At 47.1% G+C, this 9,557-nt stretch overlaps 1 long non-coding RNA gene across 1 annotated transcript; it reads left to right on the top strand.

Annotated features, from left to right (window-relative positions):
• Positions 1-6,374: 6,374 nt before the first annotated feature.
• On the top strand, positions 6,375-9,007 carry LOC125443984. Its single transcript, XR_007246213.1, has 3 exons — positions 6,375-6,476; positions 6,672-6,811; positions 7,510-9,007. It is a non-coding gene; the product is annotated as an uncharacterized LOC125443984 (long non-coding RNA).
• Positions 9,008-9,557: the final 550 nt, after the last annotated feature.

Raw genomic sequence — 9,557 nt, 5'->3', positions numbered from 1 at the left:
TATAACTCCCAGCAAATAACATAACTTCTAGAATTAAGTCATGCAATAACTTCAACAATCAGATGGGTTACAGTACTCAATAACTCCTTTGGAGGCCGGCTCCAGAAGGCATCAATGGGGCAAGGCATCAGACATTGTGCTAGCAACAATTATTTACAAAACATGCATGTGGGTAGAAAGGCGACATCATATAAATGGAAACAATAAGCATGACTAAGCAATACATAAACTAGATGATGTAAAGAAGGGAGGCAGCCTATGGCTGCATAATTGTCCAATGCACGGCTCTTGCTGTTTGACTACCAAAGCCTATAGAGCAATGGTGGAAGAGTCCATGGATTTCTCAAGAGCATAGGAAAACTACTGATAGTCTTTAGCATTACAAGTTCAGTGACTCCCACTAGCAAGGCTGCGAGAGAAGGCATGTTCCGATAACAATCAAGTGGTTGAAACAGCAGGGAGTTCCAAAGGTTAATTATCAGGAATGTGATTGAGTGTTCCTGGCTGCAACTCCAAACTCCAGCCAGGGGGCAGCAGAGAAGGAGAATGGCGACTATAGATGAGGAGCAGCGACACGCAGACTGGCAGAGGTTTCCAGCTGTCCTTGCTGGAACATCAACCTCTGAGCTATGGCTTAGCTGGCCCAGATCGTTGTTCCCTTCTGGGAGGGCCTAAGTGAGGGCTGCGATCTCTGCGGAAGGAATTGGTGTGCTGGCTCCAGAGAGATCTTTCCCATCTCGGCTCTGCCTGGGGGGTGATTGGCTTTCTTCAATAGGGCTGGCTTTCCCCGTCCCTGGGGTTGAGTTGGCCCCATGAGGCTGGAATCCTGTGTGGAAGAGAAAAACAAGCAAGGCTTTTTCCCCCGGGGGGTTTGCCTTTGCAGAGTTAGTTCTCATAGATGACAATGGAAAACCTGAGCCCTGAGTGGGGGGGGGGGCGAGCAATTTTAAATGATTGATAGTGAAGAGTATATTTGCTATAGTTTGCTATGGTTTGCTGGATAACTCCTTGGATGACTCCTTGATGGAGGGGGGGCACCTACTCCCCTTTCTTTAGTTTGTTTGGCCAAAATTTCCTTAGGTGCAGTTGGCCCATTCCAACGATCACTTGCAACATTCAAGGCATTAAGAACACAAAGCAGAGCGGGGACAGGAATTGCCAGAAGGCTTGGGGGAGGGGAGAGAGGAGAGGTCACATCCAGGTTGGATGTTCATTTGCAATGCAATCCCATTCACCGTCTAAAGTGTGGGTTTTTAGTAAAGCAACTTAAACAATTCACAATTATGATCATATCTTAATATAAGCAATTCATAGAGAGGATTTAGAAAGAAAAAATGCAGAGAAAACAGTTCCTGGGCTTAAGGTTTGATCACACGAGCAACTTGAGGGGGGGGGTTGCAAAAAACCCTTTTCAAATCCTAGGTCTTGAGGTGGGGTGAGTCAGCCCATTTGAGAGAATGAGGAGGTGTGCAGAAGGAAAGGGAGGGGGGAGGGTTTGGAAGTTAACCCTACCTTTCCCTCCTGTAAGGAGACTCTAGCTGGTTTGAATTTGCTTCCTATCTTCACAGTGGAGACTGTGTAAGATAGGTGGGGCTGAGAGAACCCCTAGGTACTGTGACTGGCCAGATGGCACTCAGCAGAAAATGTGGGAGCACGGAAATAATTCTGGCTTCACATATAAACCTGTGCTACGCCAATGTGGCAGTGTAGGCTCAGATAGACAAAGGAAAAAGTTCTCAAGGGAAAGCTTGAAGAAGAATTTTGAGGGTTTAAACTAAAATGGAGGTGGCTTGAAGCAGATTCCTCTGGCATGCTAGGGAGCACACGAACTGTGTCCCTTTCAGAGCTGATACTATAATGGGTGAAACCTTTCAAGACATTGGCACACATATTCAAAAGGAGGAAAACTTTAGATTTAAGCACAAGAGCATAGCTTAGAAGCAATGGAAAAATCCCTCTCATGGGGGGAGAACCTTAGGGATCCCCTTTAAAGGGGCAAGACACACAGAACATACATAAGCATATATGAGCATATATAATACAATGAGGAGGTTTGCAATTTTGACTCAAGATCTTGCTTTCTCTCTTGCTGATGATCGTTCTAATCAGGCATCCAGTGAGATCCATAATATCATGTGCTTCCTGATTTGTGGCGGCCAATCCACAAATCAGAAGCACATTGTCCAATATTTTGCTGTGTTCCAAATCCAATTCTTATGAAATCTGTACCTTGAGAGCCAAACATTTTAGGCTGCAGTCCTAAAATAGTTTAAGCATCTCTGTAGCACAGAATCATGCAAGATCCACTTTTGTAAATTTGGTATTGTCCCAAGCAAACCAATTGGGATTTCTTATGAGAGCATTCAAAAAGGCAATTCAATCATAATTGGGATTTCTGTGAGAGCATTTTAAACAAGGCAATTCAATCATAATCTATAGCACGCAACTTAATCAATATAAGCAGGGCTGAAAAGGAAATGGGGTTAGTCTTTTGTCCTAATTCTGTAGGAGGTGTTTCCAAGCTGGATCATTTTTACTGAACATACAACTGGGGACATATCTAGGAGGAAATAACATGAGTTTAAAATGTCCGGGCTTCTTGTCCTTCCCCCTCCCCAGGAGGGAGGGGCCAGTGGCTCTTCGTTCTGCTGTGAAGGAGAAGGGGTTAGGTGAGGGTCGATGGGGGAATTGCGCAAGCCTTTGTTCTCTATGAGCTTGATTCCAAACCGGCTCAATCTGGACTTTAGAGGCAAGCACGTGTTGGATTTTTATGAAGATGGCTACACCTGGGTTTGGGAAGCTTACCCTCTGGACCTCGCAGGGCGGTTCCTTTGCAGGCTGGGATCCTGCTCTTCCTGAGGTACTGACGATTTTGCTGTTACTGGGTGCTTTGAGCTTAGGGCTTTGCACATGCTCAGAGGCTATGAGATCTGGCTTGAACCTTACGGCTGGAGGGGGCCAAGGGGGCTTCCTCTTTATGAAGGACTCTAGGCTTAAGGCCATTGTGCGAGTATCTTCCCCTTTCCATGCCTCCTTGCCCTGTAGATTGGTTATGGGACGTTTTGTGGAGGTTTCAAAACGGCAGTTCTCTTGGTTAGTGAGATGGACTGGGCATAGTGCCAGAATGTTGGCATCTTCTTCCGTCAGCATTTCTTTCTGCTGCAAATCAGTGATTATGGACTTTGCAGAGATTTCGAAATGCGCGCCATTCTGTGACGCTGACGGAGGCATGGTGACTTCAGAGAGAGAAGGAACGAGCAGAGCGGGAAATAGAAATGCAGAGGAGGAGCAGGCAATGAGATTCAGATCAGCTGAACTTAGATTAGATTCAAGTGAAGGCACAGAGGCAGGAGGATCGAATGAAAGGCAGACATTGGGAGCAGATTGCTCTAGGGAAGGCTCACTCATGAGCGAAGGGGGAGAAGGGGGAGGAGGAGGCGGGCCAGCCGCAGAAACAGGGTCAACGGGAGAGTTTGAATTAGGCAAAGCAGCAGGCAAGGCAGGAGGAAGACAGGCATTAGACTTAGCAGAAAGAGAAGATTCCGGGATTGGAATTGAAGGTGAAAGGTCGAAAGGAGGGACATCTATGGCAGAGAGACCACAGACCTGCAGACTGGTGGAGACAAAGCATTGCCTCCACGTCAGTAGCAGTGACATCGGCGCGTGAGGCTCTTCGTGCAGAGTGCGCCCGATGCTTTCCCAGTCCTTAAGATTCAATGTCCCCCTCTCAGGGTACCATGGACATTGCCTATCAATCTCCCCAACCAATTTGCGCAGATCCCTTTTCCTTACAGGGACTCTGGCGCTTTTCGTCAGCGCTTTCAGTTCGCTAACGTGCTTGTCATAAGCAGTGCTTTGGCAAGCTCCCATACTTACCGTTGGTCCGTCAGACGAGAGAGAGAGTCCTAGAATGCGGGTCTGGGAGCATATGGCTCCAGCAGACGAGGGGTACCCTTGAGGCCTATTCCAGGCGATGGTAAGCGGGCAGAGGTTGGAGATCCCCGGGTTTCAGGCACCAGCATGAAGTCATGCCCGCGGGGGTCGCAAGGAAGAGGCGAGATGCGGTGATATCATCTGGTGGAGAGAGCCAGCGGCAGGAAGCGTGTGATCCATGGATCTGGCAACTCTGCTGTGTGCTAGTCCCTGGCACCTTTTATTAGGGTTTACAATAGGGGCGGCAATATGGGCGGACCCATAGGCGGGAGAGCGGGAGAGCGGGAGAGTATCATATGATACATGACATCTTGGAGTTGCCTACGTGCGGGAGGAAACGTTCGCGTCTGGGTCTAATCCATACCTGGGGGCAAGAGCCCCTTTGTCCCTTTGTCTAGGACGTCTTGTGACAGTGAGTCAGGCATCTCATGACCTATGACTCATGGGGGATGGGGGACAGGTGAGCGTGTGCACCCAGAAAGGCACAGATGGCACAGGCATTCCTGCGCTCTCTCTGAGGCCCTGCTGGGTCAGCGAGGCTCATCCGTACAAACAACAACAACAACAACAACCATGTTAACTAATCCAAATAATGGCATCATGGAAGAAATCTGGGCTGTAACTTTAGACTGTGGTAGCGGTTTGTTAACATTGTGTCAGCAATGAAAATAAAGCCTTAGAATGGGTTGGTGATAGGGTAATGGCGGGCTGAAGAAATTAGAAAACGATAGATAAGTCATGTTGAGAAGGATAATTAGGTGGATGTGTAGATGTTGGTGGTTGGATAGACAAATTTAGGAGGGAAGGAAAAGGGAAGAAAGCATGGAAGTCTTGGATGTAGCTAGATGCTTGAGTAGGCTAGTAGATGTTGGATGGGCGACTGAATGACTAAGGGCAGGTTCTTCAGCCAAGCCATCTAAAGCAATTGGTTGGAGAACGAGAAGAATGCTGATGTACTGCTGGGCTCAGCAAATAATCCTGGCCATCAATGGTGTGGGCATCATCTCCTGGACCTACACCACTGCCAGTCAGATATGAGCTCTGCTCTGTGGCAGTGCAGCAAAGACTCAGCTGAGTCCTAACGCAGGAGAAGACAATGGGCATACCTTGCATGAGTCAAGGCCCTGACCTGTGTTCCAGGTGAATTAATGGAATAGACTGGTGGACCAGAATACAATAGATATGAAGATATGAGTAGGAAGGAAATCCTTGAATAGCTACACAGGGTTATAGAAGGATACCATGAGATAGATAGAACAGTGGACAGGTGTATAGATAGGCAGGTAGGTGGTGGGATGAATGGGCAGGAGATAAGTTAATGAAGTAAATACCGGTATCAGGGCAAATTGGACAGCATTCTCCTAAGGGGATCTCAGCATTTGGACAGTCGCCGGTATTGTCACAAATCACATCGTTACAGAGAATGTTGCCATTGTCACACACGCATATCTGGCAGCTTACAGGTTTCCAAACATCTTGGTCATGGTACGTTATTCCATCATGTATGCAGGTCCCAGATAGAACTGGAGAAATGAGAAAAGGAAAAGAAGGTAGTAATCAAGCAGAGGCGAAGATCTGTCTGACAGCCGCCCCAGACAGGGGAGCAGAGGGCTTGTGGGAGAATCTTGGATGAGTGATCGACCGGGGGTAGAAGTATTTCTCCGAAAATCTGGGTTTGATCTTGGCCTCTCTCCGCTTCCCTTTTTACTCCACGAAAAGAAGCACTTCTCTCGTTGCCGTCGTTCTAAATTGTCATCTGCTTTTCATCAAGCCAACTCTATGACACAGGAAATGAGCCAGACCCACAATAACTCTTTCCAGTTGCTTTGGAATTTAAACAAAAAAAAAAACCAACCCCTCTCTGGACGGTTGTTACATCCAACTGGTAGCCTCAGCGTTCTGCAGCCGAAGCCAAACCAAACAAAAAAAGAAAGAAACGTATAGCAACCTGCAAAGGTTCTGGGAGAAGAAAGGAAGGCGATAAAGAGGAGAGAGAGAGACTCAGGAATTCAGATTGACGGAGAACCCGTGGAGGGGAAGGAAATGTACTCTGTCGACGGCCCACAGGCCCGAGAAATTGGATCTAGTGCAGACAATTTAGGAAGGGAGGGAAATCCGCAGGTGCTAACCATAGCAGGGCATGTTCACAAGTTTAGTGGCTTTGGTCTCCCACCAAAGCTGAAAATCCCGTCCCAGTTTGTCCACCAAGCCATGCATCTAGTACAGTGCTTCTCAACCTGGGGGTCAGGACCCCTTTGGGGGTCGAACGACCCTTTCACAGGGGTCGTCTAAGACTCTCTGCATCAGTGTTGTCCATCTGTAAAATGCATAAATGTTGAGGCTGGGGGTCACCACAACATGAGGAACTGTATTAAAGGGACGCGGCATTAGGAAGGTTGAGAACCCCTGATCTAGAAGCACCAAGGATATTGAATTGCAGCGCACCGAAGTGAAGAACAATCACAGGGAAACACACAGCAAAGACAGATAATTAGGAGGATTTAGGGATTCGCCTTCACTGTGAATGTTTTAAAATGGAAAAGGTGAGCGCTGCATTTAAAGAGCTATTTCTCCAGGCGTTGGGCTTTTTGTAAAAAAACCCCTTAATCACTGGGTTGCAAAAGTCAGTTTTCCCATAACGCTGTCAGGCAGCCGTTTTACTTCTTGCAAAGAGTGGGGAAAGTCTGCTATTGCTCGAGAAAAAACATGATAAAACAATCACTACAAGTATTTTGCAGGTCACAACACTTGTTTGATTCCCGCTTGGAATGCTTCAGGAGAACAGAAAAGCCAACACTAGGTGGTAGCACAACTCAGAAGGAATCCCACAACTGGAGACAACGTTTCGTGGCCCGTAATTATCTGCTGTTGCTACAAGGTACTTCTTCTATTTCCACCCCAACCCTCAGTGGGAGGATGTGTGCTTTTCATTCACTGACTCCCGAAGACTCCTTTGATCAGTATTGACCCATTTCAGGGCCACTCCCCACAAACCCCTCCTTTGGTCACCTTCTGGCCAGTCCAGCAGGGCACAGGTGAGTCCTCCTACAGCCACTGGAGGTCGCCATTGGACTTGCTCGAGAAAGCCATCCCTCCCAGTCCTGATCATTCGAACCGGCTTTGTCCGTGAAGTGATGTCTAGACTTTTGTGCTTTATTGGTTGCTAAAAGATTTTTCCTTATGACTCATCTTGAAGCTTCAAACCCCAAACCCCAACCCCCCCAATAATTGCCTGATGGTTTTTGCAGACTTCTCCAACAAGGCAGGGAAAATGGGCTGGTCTCCCTACTGTTCCTCACAAGCACCACTTTCCAAGAATACACAATGACTTTTCCACAACCTGCAACTTCTCCCCTTCCGTGCTCCCTTCCAATCGCAGCCCACTCCTGTTCCCCCCCTCCCGTTTTCTGAACTTGGCAAAGCATTCCAAAAATTCTAATTGATCCAACTTGTTGCTTTGCCCCAAGGGAGATGCTTAGCAAAGAGGAAGGAGGGAGGGGGAGACAGAGAAACACGCCCAGGGCTCTGTGCAGCTGGTTAAGTTTGGTTTTGCAAGGTTACTTATTTTCTCCATAGAGCAAGGCGAAAGAAATCCTCAAATTCGTCCATCTCGGCTGCCTTCTTTCTCCTCCTACCTTCCTGCCAACGCCAGGAGCTTCAGAGGGGTCACAAACATCTGTGACCTTTCTCTCTAAACAGGGTCCTCAGGAACATATCTACGAAGAGGCACTTTTCTTTGCCTGCTCTTATATCTACGTTTCCCGAGACGGGAGGGCGTGTCACCAGAATGCCATTAAAGTGATAACTTGCTCCCTGCAGAAACGGGCGGACAACCTCTGGATTTTCCACGACTTGAGCAAAAACAGGTTTTGTACTTGACAGGAAGAGACAGGAAAAGAAAGGGGGGGAAGGTCGGTCCCCCCTCCCCTTCTCAAACTGACTATGGAAAACAATATCTAGCACACGCACAGCCCCCTGAGCGCATAAGCTGCTGTACTTACTGTCTTTTCCGCAGTGGCCTTTGGTGAGTAGAACAGTTGCTGCTATCAAAAGCAGTAACTGGGAATCCACAAAGCTGAACATGTCTAAATATTAGACATGAAGACTCTTTGTATCCTTGGTTCTGCTTTAGAGTCCAGTCATACAGGGAGGGTCTGATTTATGTAGTTCCACTCCAGACCCCAGCAGAAACTTCCTACTGACTCTGTCAAATTTGTAGACTCCCTTTTTATATGGTCCAGTGTCCCAGAGGTGGATCCCTTCTTTGCTGGCTTCAGAGTTTTCGGGGTGGAGATCCTGGGCCAGCCCCTTGGCCAATCAGAGCAGCCCAGCCTGCCCCGAGACACGCATACACACATATGCACCCACTCCCCCCAAAAAACAGAGAATCAAAGCCAACCCCCTTTTTAACCAATCACAGAAGAATGGACCCTGCTCATCTTCCTTCCCCAAACCAGTGGATCCTCTGCGTTGACAAGTACAGTGGGCATGGAGAGGGAGGAATGTAATGGGGTATGGATGGAGGAATGGGGAGATACAAAGAAAAGGGAACTTTTTTCCCCTTTAAGAGTAGTAGTTACAGGAATGTTGGAGGGATTATTGCAAGAAGTGAATGTTACCATGCTTGCAAGAACAGGGAGCTGTAAGGTGGAATTTTCAGTCCCTTCTTGACCTCGGACAGGCACCTGTGCAGGTGAGGCAGCAGAGGGTGGTATAGAGCAAAATGCGGGAGATGTAAGATTAAAGCACAGGGCAACATCGCTGACACTGAACAGGACCTTTCTGAGATCCCCGAAGTTTTTGCTTTGTGTGTTACAAAACCTCAGGCATTTGAGTAGGATTCTGAACAGATCTGGTAAGATGCCTCTTTCCCTCTGACACCACTTCTTCCATCAAAAAAAAAGCTACAGTTTCTGGATGGGTTTTTTTTAAACATGTCTATGTTTAAGGCTGCCCGGGCTAAAATGGCACACAGACTTGGAAATAATGGAACATTTGCATGTGCACATATCAGGATTGAACAATTCTTGAAAAGTCATAATGCATTAAAAAGTCGTACTGCCTTTTTTTGCCCTTGAAAGTCATCCTGAATTAAAAGTTGTACTGCGGATTTTTTTTTACATTGAAAGAAGCATGACCCGTAATGCTGTCTCCCCTTGGTGCGGAGGCATGTGCAAAATACTGAGAAACTCATAAGATTTTTTTCCTGTCTTTCTTAATCGATAAATGGAGAAAGTTGTCCCCAAACATTGTTTTATAGCCCCAGGTGAGAACAAAAGAAATCACCGAAGTTTCAGCTGATCATTTCACAGAGGTGTAGACAGGTTGGCCTCAAGTCCGTAAAGTTAAAGGTGTTTTGCAAATTCGAATTAAATGTTGAGAACACAGTGGAGAAAAATCACACACTCTCTCCCTAGTGGACCTCAAGGGCAAATCGTTTTCTCTCTCTCTCTCTCTTTTTTTAAGGTTGGCAAGATTCCCTGACTGTTCCAAGGCGTGATAAGCCACGTTGGTTGGAAAAGAAAGAGCATCAGGACAGTGCACAAGTTACTGTGCAATTTTTAGAAGCTGCAATTACTGTTGTGTGAGTGTGTGTGTGTGTTTTGCATGTACACATGTACATC

Source organism: Sphaerodactylus townsendi, linkage group LG15 (genome assembly GCF_021028975.2).
Source record: "Sphaerodactylus townsendi isolate TG3544 linkage group LG15, MPM_Stown_v2.3, whole genome shotgun sequence".
NCBI lineage: Eukaryota > Metazoa > Chordata > Lepidosauria > Squamata > Sphaerodactylidae > Sphaerodactylus > Sphaerodactylus townsendi.
The sequence above is the reverse complement of the archived record's forward strand: the minus strand, read 5'-3'. Positions and strand labels throughout refer to the sequence as shown.